Raw genomic sequence first — 22559 nt, forward strand, 5'->3', positions numbered from 1 at the left:
AGATGAGGTAAATAATCATGTACCCAATATTTTGTTTTTGCTTAGCTAGTTAAAACAATTAGCTCTTGTTATTATGTGACTCTTTAGACAAAAAATTTAAAATAGTCCGGTTGTTTGTTTTGCATTTTTTTTTATTTCATTGATATCATTGTTTTGTTACTTGAGTGGTCTGGACTCCTCTGCATTTTTATCTTTTTTTTTGTCCTATTTTTAATTAGCATGCAGTGGTTGGTGTCCATATTTATCATATATGAAATATATTACTTTTCTCCAAATGTGTGGTTGAGATATTGTTGCTTTAATGCATATAGAGAACTAAAAAAGTATATATGTTTTGATTGTATTAAATAATTGATTAAATTAATTATTTAAAAAATTGTAAAAAAATATCATAGTTAATTATTTATATTCTAACATAAATTATTAAAATTTATTACAAAATTATATTTATCCGCTTTAAATTTATTTATTTTTATTTTCTTTCAGTAATAATTAATAAAAAAAAATCATCTACAAGGGAGTCTTTTTCATTTTTCTGTCAAATTTTTTTAATTTTTTCTATTTCCCAGTAAAATTCACTCACATTTTTTTAGAATTAATTACTAAGTGTTTATCACACATTCTTCACATTCTTATTTATGCTATTTTACTTTAATTTTTTTTTTTAATTTATTATCTCTTTCTTAATAACTACAGTTTTCTATTATAAAGATATTTTAATTTTTTATAAAATATAACCAAAATTTAAAACAACACCCTAAGCCTGGGCTCCGTGTAGTTTAACTTTTTTAACGCAGTAGTTGCTTTTTTCTTTTTCTTTTCTTTAAAAAGTTTTTTAAAAAACAAATTGACCGTTGTGTTATGCTTGTCGGCGTCCTTTTAACGCAGTCTGAATTTCTTTATCTCCCCTTTAAAAGCAAACTGACCGTGCGATTAGATTAAAACCCCACAAAAGTTTTCCAATTCTCCTCTTCAGACCACCTTCTTCCTTTCTTTCGTCTTTCTTTTACTTTCAAAAAGTTTTCAACGTTCTTTGTTTTCAGATCTGGCCTTGCCCAGAGAGAAGGAGAGAGATACAAGCACAAAAGAGAGAGAGAAAAAGGGGAAAAAGACAGAAACGAGGTCTGAAACCCCTCCATTCTCTTCAATGTGGAGAGGGAAAGAAAAGAATATCAGAAAGAGGTAAGGAAGAAGATGGTAGAAAACAAATTAGAATGGTAATCTTTCTAGCATTCTATTTCTTTTTCAGTTTCTTGAGAGCAAAGAATCAAATAGAGAAAGAAAAGAAGAACAAAGAAAGAAGGAAAAAAAAAGAAGATCGAAAAGAAGATAGATAGGTTTCTCTTAAAGACCCAACACTGCCTAGTCATTCTGTTAAATTTCAATCTCTCTTGTTCTCACAAGCCTTGCCCAGAGAGAAGTTGAGAAGTACGAGCATAGCAGAGAGAGAATAAGGGGAAAAAAAAGAAGATCGAAAAGAAGATATATGGGTTTCTCTTAAAGACCCAACACTACTTAGTCATTCTGTTAAATTTCAATCTCTCTTGTTCACAAGCCTTGCCCAGAGAGAAGGTGAGAAGTACGAGCATAGCAGAGAGAGAAAAAGGGGAAAAAGACAGAAACGAGCAGACATGGATCTGCAATAGTTGCTTTTTTCTTTCTTTTTCTTTTCTTTAAAAAGTTTTTTAAAAAACAAATTGACCGTTGTGTTATGCTTGTCGGCGTGCGCAGTCTGAATTTCTTTATTTTCCCTTTAAAAGCAAACTGACCGTGCGATTAGATTAAAACCCCACAAAAGTTTTCCAATTCTCCTCTTCAGACCACCTTCTGCCTCTCTTTTACTTCCAAAAAGTTTTCGACGTTCTTTGTTTCCAGATCTGGCCTTGCCCAGAGAGAAGGAGAGAGATACAAGCACAAAAGAGAGAGAAAAAGGGGAAAAAGACAGAAACGACCAGACATGGATCTGAAACCCCTCCATTCTCTTCAATGTGGAGAGGGAAAGAAAAGAATATCAGAAAGAGGTAAGGAAGAAGATGATAGAAAACAAATTAGAATGGTCATCTTTCTAGCATTCTATTTCTTTTTCAGTTTCTTGAGAGCAAAGAATCAAATAGAGAAAGAAAAGAAGAACAAAGAAAGAAGGAAAAAAGAAGATCGAAAGGAAGATAGATAGGTTTCTCTTAAAGACCCAACACTGCCTAGTCATTCTGTTAAATTTCAATCTATCTTGTTCACAAGCCTTGCCCAGAGAGAAGGTGAGAAATACAAACATAATTGAGAGAGAAAAAGGGGAAAAAGACAGAAACGAGCAGACATGGATCTGAAACTCTCCGTTCTCTTCAAGGGAGATCGAAAAGAAGATCGATGGGTTTCTCTTCAAGACCCAACACTACTTATTCATTCTGTTAAATTTCGATCTCTCTTGTTCACAAGCCTTGCCCAGAGAGAAGGTGAGAAGTACGAGCATAGCAGAGAGAGAAAAAGGGGAAAAAGACAGGAACGAGCAGACATGGATCTGAAACTCTCCAATTCTCTTCAATGTGGAGAGGGAAAGAAAAGAATATCTGAAAGAGGTAAGGAAGAAGATGATAGAAAACAAATTGAACTGTCCTCTTTCTAACATTCTATTTCTTTTTCAGTTTACTGGGAGTAAAGAGCCAAATAGAGAAGGAAAAGAAGAGCAAAGAAAGAGGGAAGAAGAAGATCGAAAGAAGAGATATGTCTTTCTCTTCAAAGACCCAACGGTAGCCGGAGGTATTTTTACTTATCTCTTAATATTGGTAGGTGATCATTCATGGAGTTTATTTTTATTTGGTTCTCCTTTCATGAAGTTGGCATAAGTGATTTAGTCTCTCTTAATCTGGGTTTACATAAATCTTTTTTTTTTTAAATTTCTTTTTACAGTTTGTCTTCTTATTTATTTATTCTTCTTATTTAATGTTTTTAGTTTTCATAAATTTGTTTTGTTATGTGTAGCATCTGTTCTTAACTAACTAACTAATTGTTTCTTAGCATCAGTTATTTTCAACTATATCTGTAATGAGGAATAATGAATTGGTTCTCTGTCTCTCTCTGTGTTCTCTTCTCTCTTTTGTTCTCTCTTTGTCTGTTTCTCACTCTCTCTGCACTTCTCTCTTTGTTTGCTACATTCCAAACCCTAAAAGCCCTCTTCCTAAATTTCACACATAACATATTTCTAAATTAATTCGAGTTCTTTCTTGTTATAAACATTGCAGCAGGTTTCTTAACTGGGGAGATGTTGTTTTTCTTATTCCTTTTTACCATGATTTATAGACTTGAAATTTACTCAAAAGATAGCAGCAGTTTCTTGTTTTTTCATTTAAATATTCCAATTTAGCTTTAATAATTTTACAGACAAACAAACTATCTTCTGGAATTTGATTTAGTAGGTTCTGTTTTTTATGGAGTTTGCAAAGTTGATATTTTGGTCTCTGTTTCTAAGTACATTTGACACGTTCCTTTGAGACCCAGGTAGGTTGGGAATAGAATATTAATGCTGTGGATATTCCATAGTTATATGCTAATGTATGAATCAAATATGAACATATTACCCTTTTCCGATTGAGGGAACTTTCGAAAAGAAGAATTGCTTGATTGATTACCCTCCCAAAGTATTCAGAGTATTCGGGTTTTCTTGAAAACTAACAGCGTAAAAATGTTACAGCAATAATAAATATATTAAAAATAAAAGCAAGAATAACGATTGGATTTGGAGCTCTATTGCATAGATGGTAATCTAGTCTTTTTTAATTTTCTAACTTATCATTTCTTTCACAATCTAAAACTTCTTAAAAAACTATTTTATCTTGTGAACTTTCCTTTAAATATTTTCATAATTAGAAATATTTTCTAAAGTGTCGCATATTTTTCATTTATGCTTTCAATTGTTGCAATATTTGTTTTTTCAGTATGATGAGATGTTCCCTTCACTATTCAGTGATCTTCCTAATATATTTCCTCCACACCTGTCGACATGGGCTAGTGAACTTTGGCACTGAAATAGCATGAAAGGTATGTCCGCAGACGGGAAGCTGAGAACTTGCTCAATTCCAGTTGGTGGCTTTCTTTTGAATCTAATTCTAAAAGATAATACATAGTTTGAATACAATAACAGTTAAAAGTAATTTGTAATTGAAAGAAAAGTTTGGTAAATAAAAGTATCAAGTAAAGATAGTTTATAAGATAACATCACTAGTAGAACATGAAGAAGAGTTTGGAGCATCGGAGTTAGGCAGTAGGTTAATACACCTCGAAATAAATATACTTATTTGCTGCATTAAGTGTGTGTATTGGATCCTAATAGTTTATGTAATGTGGCTTGTGAACGTATTGCAAAAATGCTGCACTTGCACTGAAAAAACAATTTTTTTTGGCACCCAAAATAAATCTACTGCAAGATTATATCAATGAATTTTTCAACTACATAATTTAATAAAAAAAATGCGAAATGTAGATGGAGAGCTAAGTTTCCTTACTTCATTAAAAAATTAATAGTTTTTAAAATACATAAAATTCTGCGACTGAAAAATTCTAACTTAAAGATTTATCACATGTTAGCTTTACTTTAGATTTAGATTGGATGATTATTTTATTTTAAGAGTTTAATTTTTACAAACTTATAATTTAGAGTTATCGTTCATTTTCTTATTTTGAAGATCTTAGAAACCTAATAGCTTTTAAACCAAAACAAAAATTTCATTTAGCTCTTCAACTTTTTTAGCAAACAAGCATTTCAAACACAATAACGACAAACTACAACAAATAAATTACAACTATCCTTACAAACTGACAAGGAAAAAGAGTAAACTTCAAGTATCAACCCAAAAATTGAATATTTCGTTTTTAACATTTTCATGAGTTGAAATGATTATAAATTAAAACAATCTAGTATTTTTCGTCAATGAATTTCTTTGTGTGTACATTAATGTAGCAATACTTGAGGCTGTTTTTAATGTCATGCAGAGGACAACAAAATTGTCCTCTTTTAATGGTCGTTTTTAATGTCCATGTCAAGTTGTGCATATGTTATATTTAATTGCTATTGATTCTCTTCTGATTTGAATTACAACATAAAAGAGTCTTGATCATTTATAAATTGATATGCTTACTTTTGTGTAGTTGTTCTAGATTTCAAATGGTAAAAATCAGGTAAATAAACATATATTCAATAGTATGTTTTTTCTTTAACTAGTTAAAATTTTATTTCTTTGTTATTATGAAGATCTTGAGGTAAAAAGTTGAAAGGAATCTAATCATATATTATCTCTGTTTTGTTCTCTTTTCTGGGTAACATTGCTGGAAAAATGTCGGGTTATGATATATTTGTGAAATAAAAGGTTTATTTTTTAATGCTTATGACATGAATTTTATTTTTTATTACATATATTTTTTAGTATTTAGAATTATTTACTTAACTATATTCTTTTTGGTTACTTTAATATAGGACTACCGAAGGTTATTATCAATCTTAGGAATACTTTTAACGTAAATAATCATGTGTTTTTATCTTTTTGGGTAGCTAATATTTTTATATTTTGTTAGTGCGTAACTCTTTGTCAAAACGTTTAAGATGGTCCAGGCGTGTCACTTGTGTTTTGTTTTCTTTTGTTCGTAGCGCTCTTTTAGATATAGATTATGAGGAACCAGCGGAATAAGAGGTTTGTCTTTCTTCTTTTATCCTGTTTTTCAGTTTTGTTTTGTTTTGTTTTTTTTCATCCTAATTTTTTCTTTAATATTTTTTAATGGAGTTGGAGAGAGTTACAACGTTATTTATTTCTGCATTATTTATCACATTAAGTTTTAAAAAGTTTTTAGATGGAGCTTCATAAGGAGATCTTCTCCATGATCATTTTAGTTAAAAAGATCTGTGGTTTGATTTGATGGCAGATAATGGTACTGGCGGAAATTCGTCTTCTTCAGTTGTAGGAGTACTTGGTCATCAGTTTCTTTTGTTTCTTCATTGTTTCTAATAATGTTGCATTTACTGAATTGGTAATTAGGATTTTGGAGCTAGACCATACAATGGTTTGGTACTATGAGCTGCTGTGTTTTAGGAGGTATCTCTTTCTTCTTGCCTTTCCCATTATATTTCTTAGATTTTGGTATGTTTGTCTTGTTTCTCGCGTCGCTGGCAAGATAACGGAGGTCATGAGCATTCTTTAAAATTGTGCTGTAAGTGATGAAAATTCAAATTTCATTTTAATGATTTTGCATATTTATTGATTGTAGCAAACCTGCGAATACTGGCTCTCTTACGCTGGCAGGCTCTCAGTATAGCCTACGGCGTGCTTTACGGTATGTGAGCAACAAAAGAGGGAGAGTGTGTACGAAGAAGAGAACCAGGAAGGCAGAGGAAGAGAGTTCGTATGAAAGTTTACCTCATGATTTTATTATCTGATTAATCAATTATTTTTATTTTTTACTAACTAATCAAACAATAATTTTTAAATTATGCTACCATAACTTAGTTGAAGGATGGATTTGAACACTAAAAACCTACATGACGCTAGATCGATATGAACAATGCAAAACAAATAAATTGTAATAAGAAACTGAAATTGGAATAAAAATACAAACAAATTCAAATAAATTAATAAATTCAAGTATATTTAAAGAAAAATCCAATTGATTTTTTTGCAATTCCACAAAAATGAAACAAACAACTAAGTTTGAGTGAAATTGTACAACAAACTAAAACAAGTAGACGCTGAAATTCTAATACAATTACAAATAAACTCAAATATAATCATAAACTCAAGTAAACTAAAACAAAAATTACATAGTAATACTTGAGGTTGTTTTTAATGTTATGCAAAAGACAACAAAATTGTCCTCTTTTAATATTTTTTCTTTTTTATTTTAGTCGTTTTTTTTAATTTAAAGTTTTGAAATCTGTCCATGCCTGCATTTGTTACATTTAATTGCTATTGGTTTTCTTCTAATTTTAAAAGAGTCTTGATCATTTATAAATTGATATACTCACTTTTGTGTAATTGTTGTAGATTTCAAACGCCCAAAATCAGATAAATAAACACGTATTCAATATTATATTTTTTTCTATAGCTAGTTAAAATTTTCTTTCTTTGTTATTATAAAGATCTTTATGCAAAAAGTTTAAGAGAGTCCAATCATATATTATCTCTTTTTTGTTCTCTTTTGTGGGTAATACTACTGGAAACATGTTGGATTATAAGATATTCGTGGAACAAAAGGTTTATTTTGCTTTACTTACGATATAAATTTTATTTTCTATTATATATATATAAATATTTTTTCTATTTAGAATTATTTATTTAGCAGTATTCTTTATGTTTACTTTAATGTAGGACTACCGAAAGTTATTATTAATCTTATGGAGCACTTATAAGGTAAATAAACATATGTGTTTATCCTTTTGGGTAATCAAAATTTTTATATTTTGTTAGTATGTAATTCTTTAGGCAAAAAGTTTAAGATGGTCCAGCAGTGTCACCTGTGTTTTATTTTCTTTTGTTTGTAGATTATGAAGTATATGTGGAATAAGAGATTTGTCTTTCTTCTTTTATCATATTTTTCAGTTTAGTTTTGTTTTTTTTTAGCCTAATTTATTTTTTAAAATTTTTTGATGGAGTTGGAGAGGGTTACAACGCTATCTATTTGTGCATTATCTATCACATTAAGTTTTAAAAAGGTTTCATTTGGAGCTAAAAGGAGATCTACTCTATGATCAGTTTAGTGGAAAAGAAGATATGTGGTTCGATTTGATGGCAGATACTGGTGATGGCAGGAACTCGTTTTCTTCAGTTGCAGGAATACTTGGTCAGCGGTTTTTTTTGCTTCTTTTATCTTTCTAATAAGGTTGCATTTACTAAATTGGTAATCAGTATATTGGAGCTGGTCTATTATATAGTGGTTTGGTACTATGAGTCGCTAGGTTTTTTGAGGTATCTCTTTCTTCTTGTCTTTCACATTATATTTCCTGCATTTTGGTATGTTTGTCTTGTTTCTCGCATCGCTGGCAAAAGGAAGGAGGTCTTGATTCTTTAAAATTGTGCTGTAAGTGATGAAAATTAAATATTTATTTTAATGATTATGCATAATTACTTGTTGTAGCAAACGTGCGAATAGTGGCTGTCTTGATCATTTATAAATTGATATGCTTACTTTTGTGTAATTGTTGTAGATTTCAAACGGCAAAAATCAGATGAATAAACACGTATTCAATATTATGTTGTTTCTATAACTAGTTAAAATTTTCTTTCTTTGTTACTATGAAGATCTTTAGGCAAAAAGTTAAAGAGAGTCCAATCTTTTTTTTTTTTGTTCTCTTTTGTGGGTAACACTGCTGGAAATATGTTGGGTTATAAGATATTCGTGGAATAAAAGGTTTATTTTACTTTACTTACGATACAAATTTTATTTTGTATTTATATACATATATTTTTATATTTAGAATTATTTATTTAACAATATTCTTTATGTTTACTTTAATGTAGGACTACCGAATGTTATTATCAATCTTATGGAGCACTTTTAAGGTAAATAAGCATGTGTTTTTATCTTTTAGGGTAGTCAAAATTTTTATATTTTGTTAGTATGTAACTCTTTAGGCAAAAAGTTTAAGATGGTCCGGACGTGTCACTTGTATTTTATTCTTTTTTGTTGGTAGCACTCTTTTAGACGTGGATTATGAGGTATCTGTGGAATAAGAGGTTTGCCTTCCTTATTTTATTATATTTTTCAGTATAGTTTTACTTTTTTTAAGCCTAATTTATTTTTTAAAATTCAATTGATGGAGTTTGGGATAGTTACAATGCTATCTATTTCTGCATCATCCATCACGTATTCAATATTATGTTTTTACTTTAGATTTAGATTGGAGGATTATTTTATTTTAAGAGTTTAATTTTTAGAAATCTATAATTTAGAATTATCGTTCATTTTCTTATTTTGAAGATTTTAGTGATAAAGTCATGGATTAAATAGTTCAAGGTGTTGCGAGTTGATATAGTAGATAGAGGATGATTCTAATTATTGAAGGATGTCCATTAGAATATTGTTTTCTAGTTATGAAAAGTGAACTTAGGGATTGGTGCTTAAGAAAAAGAAATGTCTGGTAAATTTACAACATTAGCTGTATGTCAAAAATACTGTTGGAAGAGTTGCAAGTGATGACTATTGGATAACTTTGACTTAAATTTATAATATATCTATTTGATATTTGAATCCAATGATTGTTTGTTTTAAGAATTGAGGTGATCTAGGATTTTGACTACTAATTGCCTAAAAATGAGTAAACAAAAGTGAAGGATAAAAAAACAATAAATCCCAAATATCAGTCTATAGAACGAACATGTCATTTTTTTTACATTTGTATGAGTTGAAATGATTATAAATTGATAAAATTAGCATTATTTGCTTAGTGAATTTCTTTTATGTGTACATTAACATAGCAGTACTTAAAAGGAGGCAATTTTAAATATTATGCTGAGAGTAATAAAATTGTCCTCTTTTGATGTTTGTTCTTTGTTTTAGTCTTTTTTTAATTTGAAGTTTTGATATCTGTTTTTTCATGCCAAACTATGCATATGTTACATTTAATTGCTTAGTTCTCTTCTCATTTAAATTACAATGTAGAAAAATCTTATTTGTTCATAAAAAAATAAGTTTATTGTTCTCTTTTAATGCTTGTTACTCCCGGTTCTAGTTGATTTTTTTTTATATTTCAATTTTGGTACGCGTAGCTCCCATGGGAAATTATCCATATGTTCTATTTATTTGCTAATGATTTTTTACTTCTTTGAATTATAATATCGACGAATCTTTGTTATTTACAAATTGATTTGCTCACTTTTATTTGCTTATTGTTGATTTCGAACTCCAAAGATGAGGTAAATAATCGTGTACCCAATATTTTGTTTTTGCTCAGCTAATTAAAATAAATTGCTCATGTTATTATGTGACTCTTTAGGCAAAAAATTTAAAATAGTCTAGTTGTTTGTTTTGCATTTTTAATTCTTTTATAGATAACATTGTTTTGTTACTTGAATGGTCTGTGCTCCTCTGCATTTTTATCTTTTTTTTTGTTCTCTTTTTAATTGACATGTAGTGGTTGGTGTCCATATTTATCATACACGAAAGATATTATTTTTTTCCAAATGTGTGGTTGAGATACTGTTGCTTTAATTAATGCATATAGAGAACCCAAAAAGTATGATATTTTTTTATAATTTTTTAAATAATTAATTAATATTCTATATAGTTTTGTTGAATAGTTGTTAAATAAAATATAATACAACATTAGCTTATAACTATTACATAAAATATTTATTTCATAATTAAATGCCAACTGTTTACAAAAGTTGAATAATAAATACCCAAAATTTAATAATTTTTTAAAGTAATATGGAGGAACTCACCAACTTTCATTGAATATACATAAATTTTCATACTTTCTAAAACTAAATAAAAACATTTTACTTTATGAATTATTTCATAATCTACATTTGAAGCATAATTATATGTATAGTTAATCAATTATATAATACAATCAAAATATATATAGTTAATTATTTATATTCTAACATAAATTATTAAAATTTATTGTAAAATTATATTTATCTGCTTTAAATTTATTTATTTTTATTTTCTTTCAATAATAATTAATAAAAAAAATCATCTACAAGGGAGTCTTTTTCATTTTTCTGTCAAATAATCATGTACATTTTTTTAGAATTAATTAATAAGTGTTTATCATACATTCTTATTTATGATATTTTACTTAAAAAAAAACTTTTAATTTATTATCTCTCTCTTAATAATTACAGTTTTTTATCATAAAAATGTTTTAATTTTTTATAAAATATAACAAAAATTTAAAACAACACCCTAAGCCTGGACTCCGTGTAGTTTAACTTTTTTAACGCTGCTTATTTCTTTCTTTTTCTTTTCTTTAAAAAGTTTTTTAAAAAACAAATTGACCGTTGTCGGCGTCATTTTAACGCAGTCTGCATTTCTTTATTTTCCCTTTAAAAGCAAACTGACCGTGCGATTCTCCTCTTCAGACCACCTTCTTCCTTTCTTTTACTTTCAAAAAGTTTTCTACGTTCTTTGTTTTCAGATCTGGCCTTGCCCAGAGAAAAGAAGAGAGATACAAGCACAAAAGAGAGAGAGAAAAACAGGAAAAAGACAGAAACGACCAGACATGGATCTGAAACCCCCCCCATTCTCTTCAATGTGGAGAGGGAAAGAAAAGAATATCAGAAAGAGGTAAGGAAGAAGATGATAGAAAACAAATTAGAATGGTCATCGTTCTACCATTCTTTTTCTTCTTCAGTTTCTTGAGAGCAAAGAACCAAATAGAGAAAGAAAAGAAGAACAAAGAAAGAAGGAAGAAGAAGATCGAAAAGAAGATAGATGGGTTTCTCTTAAAGACCCAACACTACTTGGTCATTCTGTTAAATTTCAATCTCTCTTGTTCACAAGCCTTGCCCAGAGAGAAGTTGAGAAGTACGAGCATAGCAGAGAGAGAAAAAGGGGAAAAAGACAGAAACGAGCAGACATGGATCTGAAACCCCTCCATTCTCTTCAATGTGGAGAGGGAAATAAAAGAATATCAGAAAGAGGTAAGGAAGAAGATGATAGAAAAAAAATTAGAATGGTCATCTTTCTACCATTCTATTTCTTTTTCAGTTTCTTGAGAGCAAAGAATCAAACAGAGAAAGAAAAGAAGAACAAAGAAAGAAGGAAAAAAGAAGATCGAAAAGAAGATAGATAGGTTTCTCTTAAAGACCCAACAGTATTGAAAGATTCAATCTCTTTCCCACAAGCCATGGGCAGAGAGGAGAGAAATACAAGCATAACAGAGGGAGAGAACGGGGAAAAAGATAGGAAAGAACAGACATGGGTCTGAAACTCTTCGTTCTCTTCAATGTCGGGAGGGAAAGAAGCGAATATCGGAAAGAGATGAGGAAGAAGAAGATAGAAAACAAGATTAAAATGGTTCCTCCTATCATTCTTTTTCTTCTTCAGTTTCTTGAGAGCGAAGAATCAAATAGAGAAAGAAAAGAAGAACAAAGAAAGAAGGAAGAAGAAGATCGAAAAGAAGATAGATGGGTTTCTCTTAAAGACCCAACACTACTTAGTCATTCTGTTAAATTTCAATCTCTCTTGTTCACAAGCCTTGCCCAGAGAGAAGGTGAGAAGTACGAGCATAACGGAGAGAGAAAAAGGGGAAAAAATCAGGAACGAGCAGACATGGATCTGAGACTCTCCATTCTCTTCAATGTGGAGACGGAAAGAAAAGAATATCAGAAAGAGGTAAGGAAGAAGATGATAGAAAACAAATTAAACTGTCCTCTTTCTTCCATTCTATTTCTTTTTCAGTTTATTGGGAGTAAAGAGCCGAATAGAGAAAGAAAAGAAGAGCAAAGAAAGAGGGAAGAAGAAGATCGAAAGAAGAGATATGTCTTTCTCTTCAAAGACCCAACGGTAGCCGGAGGTATTTTTACTTATCTCTTAATATTGGTAGGTGATCATTCATGGAGTTTATTTTTATTTGGTTCTCCTTTCATGAAGTTGGCATAAGTGATTTAGTCTCTCTTAATCTGGGTTTACATAAATCTTTTTTTTTTTAAATTTCTTTTTACAGTTTCTGTCTTCTTATTTATTTATTCTTCTTATTTAATGTTTTTAGTTTTCATAAATTTGTTTTGTTATGTGTAGCATCTGTTCTTAACTAACTAACTAATTGTTTCTTAGCATCAGTTATTTTCAACTATATCTGTAATGAGGAATAATGAATTGGTTCTCTGTCTCTCTCTGTGTTCTCTTCTCTCTTTTCTTCTCTCTTTGTCTGTTTCTCACTCTCTCTGCACTTCTCTCTTTGTTTGCTACATTCCAAACCCTAAAAGCCCTCTTCCTAAATTTCACACATAACATATTTCTAAATTAATTCGAGTTCTTTCTTGTTATAAACATCGCAGCAGGTTTCTTAACTGGGGAGATGTTGTTTTTCTTATTCCTTTCTACCATGATTTACAGACTTGAATTTTACTCAAAGATAGCAGCAGTTTCTTGTTTTTTCATTTAAATATTCCAGATTAGCTTTAATAATTTTACAGACAAACAAACTCTCTTCTGGAATTTGATTTAGTAGGTTCTGTTTTTTATGGAGTTTGCAAAGTTGATCTTTTGGTCTCTGTTTCTAAATACATTTGACATGTTCCTTTGAGCCCCAGGTGGGTTGGGAATAGAATATTAATGCTGTGGATATTCCATAGTTATATGCTAATGTATGAATCAAATATGAACATATTACCCTTTTCCGATTGAGGGAACTTTCAAAAAGAAGAATTGCTTGATTGATTACCCTCCCAAAGTATTCAGAGTATTCGGGTTTTTTTGAAAATTAACAGCGTAAAAATGTTACAGTAATAATAAATATACTAAAAATAAAAGCAAGAAAAACAATTGGATTTGGAGCTCTGTTGCATAGATGGTAATCTAGTCTTTTTTAATCTTCTAACTTATCATTTATTTCACAATCTAAAACTTCTTAAGAAACTATTTTATCTTGTGAACTTTCCTTTAAATATTTTCATAATTAGAAATATTTTCTAAAGTGTCGTATACTTCTCATTTATGCTTTCAATTGTTGCAACATTTGCATTTTCAGTATGATGAGATGTTCCCTTCACTATTCAGTGATCATCCTAATATATTTCTTCCACACCTGTCGATATGGGCTAGTGAATTTTGGCACTGAAATAGCATGAAAGGTCCGCAGACGGGAAGCTGAGAACTTGCTCAATTCCAATTGGTGGCTTCCTGAAACACTCAGTATCTCTTCTCTCTCTCTCTCTCTCTAATCATTCTTAAACTTAATCTTCAATCTTAGAATGCGATTGAATGATTTCGTCAGTTGCTTGAAAGTAACTTGTTTACTATTTGCAAAATAATATGCACTCGTTATAACTTTGACTTTAACTCATAAATAATGGTTGATCAATATTATTTTTAAGAAATGCAATGCAATTGGTATTTTTAGGGTAACTTGAATAAGCTAATAATTTTCTTAAGATAATTTACTTTTCTCTATATGGTCTGCTGGTTTTCCATTTGGATCATGGCTAGTAGATAAAATGACTTGTGGTTGTTGGCAAATATATGATATCATCCTTGGAGATATATTTAAAATTATATAGCTAGAATTGCTATTTTTAAATAAGATTATAAATTAAATGTTGATTAACTTTTATGTACTAAAGCTGATAGGTATCGAGTATTTAGTGATAAGATAGTGATGCATTCAAAACTAGATAGTTAGGATTACTTTTTTCAGATAAGACTAAGAATTGATGTTGATTGACTTTTATGTACTAAAACTGATAGGTATAGAGTACTAGTGATAGGCAAGAAAGTTTTTGTTTGATTTTAGCTCTTACACAATGATCGATTAGTATTGTTATAAGATATTCGATGTAATTGGTGTTTTAAGATGACTTGAATCATTTTAAAGTTTTTTGAAGGTAGATGACTTTCTTTTGTATGGTTTAATATTTTTTTTGTTTTGGTCAAAGCCCGTTGTTGGAAAGATGGTAGTTGTTAGTTGTTATGTGGTATCATTCACAGTGATTTATTTAACCTTAAATGTTTAGGGCTGTTGAGTAATGTTAGGAACTAGACACTGATTGATTTTTTATCTATTGAAGCTAATAGGAATAGAATAGTTAGTAGTAAGTTTGTGGAGATGTTGTTTTTCTTATTCCTTTCTACCATGATTTATAGACTTGAATTTTACTCAAAAATAGCAGCAGTTTCTTGTTTTTTCATTTAAATATTCCATATTAGCTTCAATAATTTTGCAGACAAACTCTCTTCTGGAATTTGATTTAGTAGGTTCTGTTTTTGATGGAGTTTGCAAAGGTGATCTTTTGGTCTCTGTTTCTAAATACATTTAACATGTTCCTTTGAGCCCCAGGTAGGTTGTGGGAATAGAATATTAATGCTGTGGATATTCCACAGTTATATGAATATATTACCCTTTTCCGACTGAGGGAACTTTCGAAAAGAAGAATTGCTTGATTGATTACCCTCCCAATGTATTCAGAGTACTGGGATTTTTTTGAAGACTAACAGTGTAAAAATATTATAGCAATAATAAATATACTAAAAATAAAAGCAAGAAAAACGATTGGATTTGGAGCTCTTTTGCATAGATGGAAATGTAGTCCTTTTTAATCTTTAACTTATCATTTCTTTCACAATTTAAAACTTCTTAAGAAACGATTTTATCTTGTGAACTTTACTTTAAATATTTTCATAATTGGGAATATTTTCTAAAGTGTCGCATACTTCTCATTTATGCTTTCAATTGTTGCAACATTTGCATTTTCAGTATGATGAGATGTTCCCTTCACTATTCAGTGATCATCCTAATATATTTCCTCCACACCTGTCGACATGGGCTAGTGAACTTTGGTACTGAAATAGCATGAAAGGTATGTCCGTAGATGGGAAGCTGAGAACTTGCTCAATTCCGGTTGGTGGCTTCCTGAAACACTCAGTATCTCTTCTCTCTCTCTCTTTAATCATTCTTAAACTTAATCTTTAATCTTAGAATGCGATTGAATGATTTCGTCAGTTGCTTGAAAGTAACTTGTTTACTATTTGCAAAATAATATGCACTCGTTATAACTTTGACTTTAACTCATAGATAATGGTTGATCAATATTATTTTTAAGAAATGCAATGCAATTGGTATTTTTAGGGTAACTTGAATAAGCTAATAAATTTTTCAAGATAATTTACTTTTCTCTGTATGGTCTGCTGGTTTTTCCTTTGGATAATGGCTAGTAGACAGAATGAGTTGTGGTTGTTGCCAAATATATAATATCATCCTTGGACATATATTTAAAATTAGATAGCTAGAATTGCTATTTTCAAATAAGATTAAGAATTGAATGTTGATTAACTTTTATGTATTAAAACTGATAGGTATCGAGTATTTAGTGACGAGCTAGTGATGCATTCAAAACTAGATAGTTAGGATTGCTTTTTTCAGATAAGACTAGGAATTTATATTGATTGACTTTTATGTACTAAAACTCATAGGTATTGAGTACTAGTGATAGGCAAGAAAGTTTTTGTTTGATTTTAGCTCTAACACAATGGTCGGTTAGTATTGTTCTAAGATATTCGATGTAATTGGTGTTTTAAGATGATTAGAATCATTCTGTAGTTTTTTTGGAGGTAGATGACTTTCTTTTGTATGGTTTACTGTTTTTTTTTTTGTCATAACCCATTGTTAGAAAAATGGTGGTTGTTGGTTGTTATGTGGTTTATTTAAACTTAGATGGTTAGGATTGTTGAGTAATGTTAGGAAGTGGACATGGATTGATTTTTTATGTATTGAAGCTAATAGGAATAGAATAGTTAGTAGTAAGTTTGTGGAGGTAAGTTCTTGTTTGATTTTAGCTCCAAGATAGTGGTAAATTATCGTTTCAAAGGCAAGCTAGAGAAGAAAAAAAAGATTGCATATGTATGCGACTTTCTTTTGGATTTAGTTCTAAAAGATAATACATAATTTGAATATAATAACAATTTAAAGTAATTTGTAATTGAAAAAAAAGTTTGGAAAATAAAAGTATCAAGTAAAGGTAGTTTATAAGATGACATCACTAGTAGAACATGAAAAAGAGTTTGGAGCATCAGAGTTAGGCAGCAGGTTAATATACCTCGCAATAAATATACTCATTTGCTGCATTAAGTGTGTGTGTTGGACCCTAATAGTTTATGTAATGTGGCATCCGAACGTATTGCAAAATGCCGCACTTGCAATGAAAAAATAATTTTTTTTGGCACTCGAACTAAATCTACTGCAAGATTATATCCATAAATTTTTTAACTACATAATTTAATCAAAAAAATACAAAATGTAGATGGAGAGCCAAGTTTTCTTACTTCATTAAAAAAACTAATAGTTTTTAAAATACATAAAATTCTGCGACAGAAAAATTCTAATTTAAAAATTTATCACATATTAGCTTTACTTTAGATTTAGATTGGAAGATTATTTTATTTTAAGAGTTTAATTTTAAGAAACCTATCATTTAGAGTTATCGTCTATTTTCTTATTTTGAAGATCTTAGAAACCTAATAGCTTTTAAACTAAAACAAAAATTACATTTAGCTCTTCAACTTTTTTAGCAAACAAGCATCTCAAACACAATAACGGCAAACTACAACAAACAAATTACAACTACCCTTACAAACTGACAAGGAAAAATAGTAAACTTTAAGTATCAACCCAGAAATTGAATATCTCGTTTTTAACATTTTCATGAGTTGAAATGATTATAAACTAAAACAATCTAGTATTTTTCGTCAATGAATTTCTTTGTGTGTACATTAATGTAGCAATACTTGAGGCTGTTTTTAATGTCATGCATAGGACAACAAAATTGTCCTCTTTTAATGGTCGTTTTTAATGTCCATGTCAAGTTGTGCATATGTTATATTTAATTGCTATTGATTCTCTTCTGATTTGAATTACAACATAAAAGAGTCTTGATCATTTATAAATTGATATGCTTACTTTTGTGTAGTTGTTGTAGATTTCAAATGGTAAAAATCAGGTAAATAAACATATATTCAATAGTATGTTTTTTCTTTAACTAGTTAAAATTTTATTTCTTTGTTATTATGAAGATCTTTAGGTAAAAAGTTGAAAGGAATCTAATCATATATTATCTCTGTTTTGTTCTCTTTTCTGGGTAACATTGCTGGAAAAATGTCGGGTTATGATATATTTGTGAAATAAAAGGTTTATTTTTTAATGCTTATGACATGAATTTTATTTTTTATTACATATATTTTTTAGTATTTAGAATTATTTACTTAACTATATTCTTTTTGGTTACTTTAATATAGGACTACCGAAGGTTATTATCAATCTTAGGAATACTTTTAACGTAAATAATCATGTGTTTTTATCTTTTTGGGTAGCTAATATTTTTATATTTTATTAGTGCGTAACTCTTTGTCAAAACGTTTAAGATGGTCCAGGCGTGTCACTTGTGTTTTGTTTTCTTTTGTTCGTAGCACTCTTTTAGATATAGATTATGAGGAACCAGCGGAATAAGAGGTTTGTCTTTCTTCTTTTATCCTGTTTTTCAGTTTTGTTTTGTTTTTTTTCATCCTAATTTTTTCTTTAATATTTTTTAATGGAGTTGGAGAGAGTTACAACGTTATTTATTTCTGCATCATTTATCACATTAAGTTTTAAAAAGTTTTTAGATGGAGCTTCATAAGGAGATCTTCTCCATGATCATTTTAGTTAAAAAGATTTGTGGTTCGATTTGATGGCAGATAATGGTACTGGCGGGAACTCGTCTTCTTCGGTTGCAGGAGTACTTGGTCAGCAGTTTCTTTTGTTTCTTCAATGTTTCTAATAAGGTTGCATTTACTTAATTGGTAATTAGGATTTTGGAGCTAAACCATACAGTGGTTTAGTACTATGAGCTGCTGTGTTTTATGAGGTATCTCTTTCTTCTTGTTTTTTCCATTATATTTCTTAGATTTTGGTATGTTTGTCTTGTTTCTCGCGTCGCTGGCAAGATGACGGAGGTCATGACCATTCTTTAAAATTGTGCTGTAAGTTGTGAAAATTCAAATTTCATTTTAATAATTTTGCATATTTACTGATTGTAGCAAACCTGCGAATACTGACTCTCTTACTTACGCTGGCAAGCTCTCAGTATAGCCTACGGCGGGCTTTACGGTATGTGAGCAACAAAAGAGGGAGAGTGTGTATGAAGAAGAGAACCAGAACGGCAGAGGAAGAGAGTTCGTATGAAAGTTTACCTCATGATTCTATTATCTGATTAGTCAATTATTTTTATTTTTTTACTAACTAGTCAAACAATAATTTTTAAATTATGCTACCATAACTTAGTTGAAGGATGAATTTGAACATTAAAAACATACATGACGCTAGATCGATATGAACAATGCAAAACAAACAAATTGTAATTAGAAACTGAAATTGAAATAAAAATACAAACAAATTCAAATACATTAACAAATTCAAGTATACTGAAAGAAAAATTCAATTAATTTTTTTGCAATTCCATAAAAATGAGACAAACAACTAAGTCGAGTGAAACTGTACAATAAACGAAAACAACAAGTAGCCGCTGAAATTCTAATACAATTACAAATAAATTCAAATACAATCACAAACTCAAGTAAACCAAAATAAAAATTACATTTAGCTCTTCAATTTTTCCAACAAACAAACATCTCAAACACAATAACGAGAAACTACAAGAAACAAATTACATCTACCCTTACAAATAAACTCAGATACAATTACAAAGTCAAGTAAACCAAAATAAAAATTACATTTGGCTCTTCAACTTTTCCTGTAAACAAGCATCTCAAACACAATAACGACAAATTACTGCAAACAAATTACAAACTGACAAAGAAAAAGAATAAAACCCAAGTATCAACCCTAAAAACAAATTCTCGTTTTAATATTTGCATGAGTTGAAATGATTATAAAATAAAAAAATTTAGCATTATTTTGTCAGTGAATTTCTTTATGTGTACATTAACATAGTAATACCTGAGATTGTTTTTAATGTTATGCAGAAGACAACAAAATTGTCCTCTTTCAATGTCTGTTGTTCTTGATTTTAGTCGTTTTTTTTTTATTTGAAGTTTTGATATCCGTGCATGCCTGTTTTTAAAAGAGTCTTGATCATTTATAAATTGATATGCTCACTTTTGTGTAATTGTTGTAGGTTTCAAACGGCAAAAATCAGGTAAATAAACACGTATTCAATATTATGTTTTTTTTATAACTAGTTAAAATTTTCTTTCTTTGTTACTATGAAGATCTTTAGGCAAAAAGTTAAATAGAGTCCAATCATATATATATATATTTTGTTCTTTTTTGTGGGTAACACTGCTGAAAACATGTTGGGTTATAAGATATTCGTGAAACAAAAGGTTTATTTTACTTTGCTTATGATACAAATTTTATTTTCTAATATATATATATATATTATATTTAGAATTATTTACTTAACAATATTCTCTATGTTTACTTTAATGTAGGACTAGCGAATGTTATTATCAATCTTAAGGAGCACTTTTAAGGTAAATAAGTATGTGTTTTTATCTTTTTAGGTAGTTAAAATTTTTATATTTTGTTAGTATGTAACTCTTTAGGCAAAAAGTTTAAGATGGTACAGACGTGTCACTTGTGTTTTATTCTTTTTTGTTGGTAGCACTCTTTTAGACGTGGATTATGAGGTATCCGTGGAATAAGAGGTTTGTCTTCCTTCTTTTATCATATTTTTAAGTTTAGTTTTAATTTTTTAAAGCCTAATTTATTTTTTAAATTTTTTTGATGGAGTTGGAGAGAGTTACAACGCTATCTATTTCAGCATCATCTATCACATTCTGTTTTAAAAAAGTTTTATTTGGAGCTACAAGGAGATCTACTCTACGATCACTTTAGTGGAAAAGAAGATATGTGGTTCGATTTGATGGCAGATACTGGTGATGGCGGGAACTCGTCTTCTTCGGTTGCAGGAGTACTTGGTCAGCGGTTATTTTTTATTTTTTTAATATTTCTAATAAGGTTGCATTTACTGAATTGGTAATCAGGATATTGGAGCTGGTCTGTTACACAGTTGTTTGGTACTATGAGCTGTTGTGTTTTATGAGGTATCTCCTTCTTCTTATCTTTCACATTATAGTTTCTGAGTTTTGGTATTTTTGTCTTGTTTCTCGCGTCATTGACAAAAGGAAGGAAGTCCTGACAATTCTTCAAAATTGTGCTGTAAGTGATGAAAATTCAATTTTTGTTTTAATGATTTTGCATAATTACTTGTTGTAGCAAACCTGCGAATAGTGGCTGTCTTACTTACGCTGGCAGGTTCTCGGTATAGCCTGCGGCGTGCTTTACGGTCTGTGAGCGACAAAAGAGGGAGAGTGTGTACGTAGAAGAAAACCAGAGCGACAGAGGAAGCGAGTTCGTATGAAATTTTACCTCATGATTTTATTATCTGATTAGTCAATTATTTTTAATTTTTTACTATCTAATCAAACAATAATTTTTAAATTATGCTACTATAACTTAGTTAAAGGATGGATTTGAACACTAAAAAGCTACATGCGATAGATCGATATGAACAATGCAAAGCAAACAAATTATAATTAGAAACTGAAATTGGAACAAAAATACAAAAAAACTTGAATACAGTTAGTAATCTAAGTACACTGAAAGAAAAATCCGATTGATTTTCTTGTAATTCCTAATAAATAAAACAAACAACTAACTTGAGTGAAATTACAACAAACTAAAACGACATATTTTAACAACAAGTAGGCGTTGAAATTCTAATACAATTACAAACAAACTCAAATAGAATCACAAATTCAAGTAAACCAAAACAAAAATTACATTTAACTCTTCAACTTTTCCAGATAACAAAAATCTCAAACACAATAACGAGAAACTATAACAAACAAATTACATCTACCCTTACAAACAAACTCAAATACAATTACAAAGTCAAGTAAACCAAAACAAAAACTACATTTGACTCTTCAACTTTTCCTGCAAACAAACATCTCAAACACAATAACGATAAATTACCGCAAACAAATTACAACTTCCCTTACAAACTGACAAGGAAAAATGGTAAAACCCAAGTATTAGCCCTGAAAACGAATATCTCGTTTTAATATTTGCGTGAGTAGAAATGATTATAAATTGAAACAATTTAGCATTATTTTGTCAGTGAATTTCTTTATGTGTACATTAACATAGTAATACTTGAGGCTGTTTTTAATGTTATGCAGAAGACAACAAAATTGTCCTCTTTTAATGTCTTTTCTTTTTTATTTTAGTCGTTTTTTTTAATTTAAAGTTTTGATATCTGTCTATGCCTGCATTTGTTACATTTAGTTGCTATTGGTTTTCTTCTGATTTTAAAAGAGTCTTGATCATTTATAAATTGATATACTCACATTTGTGTAATTGTTGTAGATTTCAAACGCTCAAAATCAGGTAAATAAACACGTATTCAATATTATATTTTTTCTATAACTAGTTAAAATTTTCTTTCTTTGTTACTGTAAAGATCTTTAGGCAAAAAGTTAAAGAGAGTCCAATCATATATTATCTTTTTTTTGTTATCTTTTGTGGGTAACACTACTAGAAACATGTTGGTTTATAAGATATTCGTGGAACAAAAGGTTTATTTTGCTTTACTTACGATATAAATTTTATTTTCTAATATATATATATAATTTTTTTCTATTTAGAATTATTTATTCAGTAATATTCTTTATGTTTACTTTAATGTAGGACTAGTGAACGTTATTATCAATCTTAGGGAGCACTTTTAAGGTAAATAAGCATGTGTTTTTATCTTTTTGGGTAGTTAAAATTTTTATATTTTGTTAGTATGTAACTCTTTAGATAAAAAGTTTAAGATAGTATAGGCGTGTCACTTGTATTTTATTTTCTTTTGTTGGTA

General features: G+C 29.4%; 3 long non-coding RNA genes across 7 annotated transcripts; all 3 read left to right on the forward strand.

Moving 5' to 3' along the window:
- Positions 1-523: 523 nt before the first annotated feature.
- LOC148239686 (uncharacterized) lies at positions 524-8733 on the forward strand. Of its 5 annotated transcripts, XR_015816664.1 has the most exons (6): positions 642-2573; positions 2640-6077; positions 6250-7388; positions 7731-7818; positions 8496-8537; positions 8669-8733. It is a non-coding gene; the product is annotated as an uncharacterized LOC148239686 (long non-coding RNA). The 5 variants fall into 5 exon arrangements; XR_015816662.1 differs by having other exon boundaries at positions 524-2573; positions 7731-8537; XR_015816665.1 differs by having other exon boundaries at positions 640-2573; positions 2640-2754; positions 3930-6077; positions 7731-8733.
- A 1893-nt stretch (positions 8734-10626) lies between these two features.
- Positions 10627-18701, forward strand: LOC110826003 (uncharacterized). Its single transcript, XR_015816660.1, has 2 exons — positions 10627-12499; positions 13676-18701. It is a non-coding gene; the product is annotated as an uncharacterized LOC110826003 (long non-coding RNA).
- Positions 18702-20119: 1418 nt separating this feature from the next.
- Positions 20120-21244, forward strand: LOC148239687 (uncharacterized). The gene is made up of 2 exons (XR_015816666.1): positions 20120-20739; positions 20912-21244. It is a non-coding gene; the product is annotated as an uncharacterized LOC148239687 (long non-coding RNA).
- Positions 21245-22559: the final 1315 nt, after the last annotated feature.

This window comes from Carica papaya, unplaced genomic scaffold (genome assembly GCF_054855325.1).
Source record: "Carica papaya isolate Zhongbai unplaced genomic scaffold, ASM5485532v1 h2tg000021l, whole genome shotgun sequence".
NCBI classification, from domain to species: domain Eukaryota; kingdom Viridiplantae; phylum Streptophyta; class Magnoliopsida; order Brassicales; family Caricaceae; genus Carica; species Carica papaya.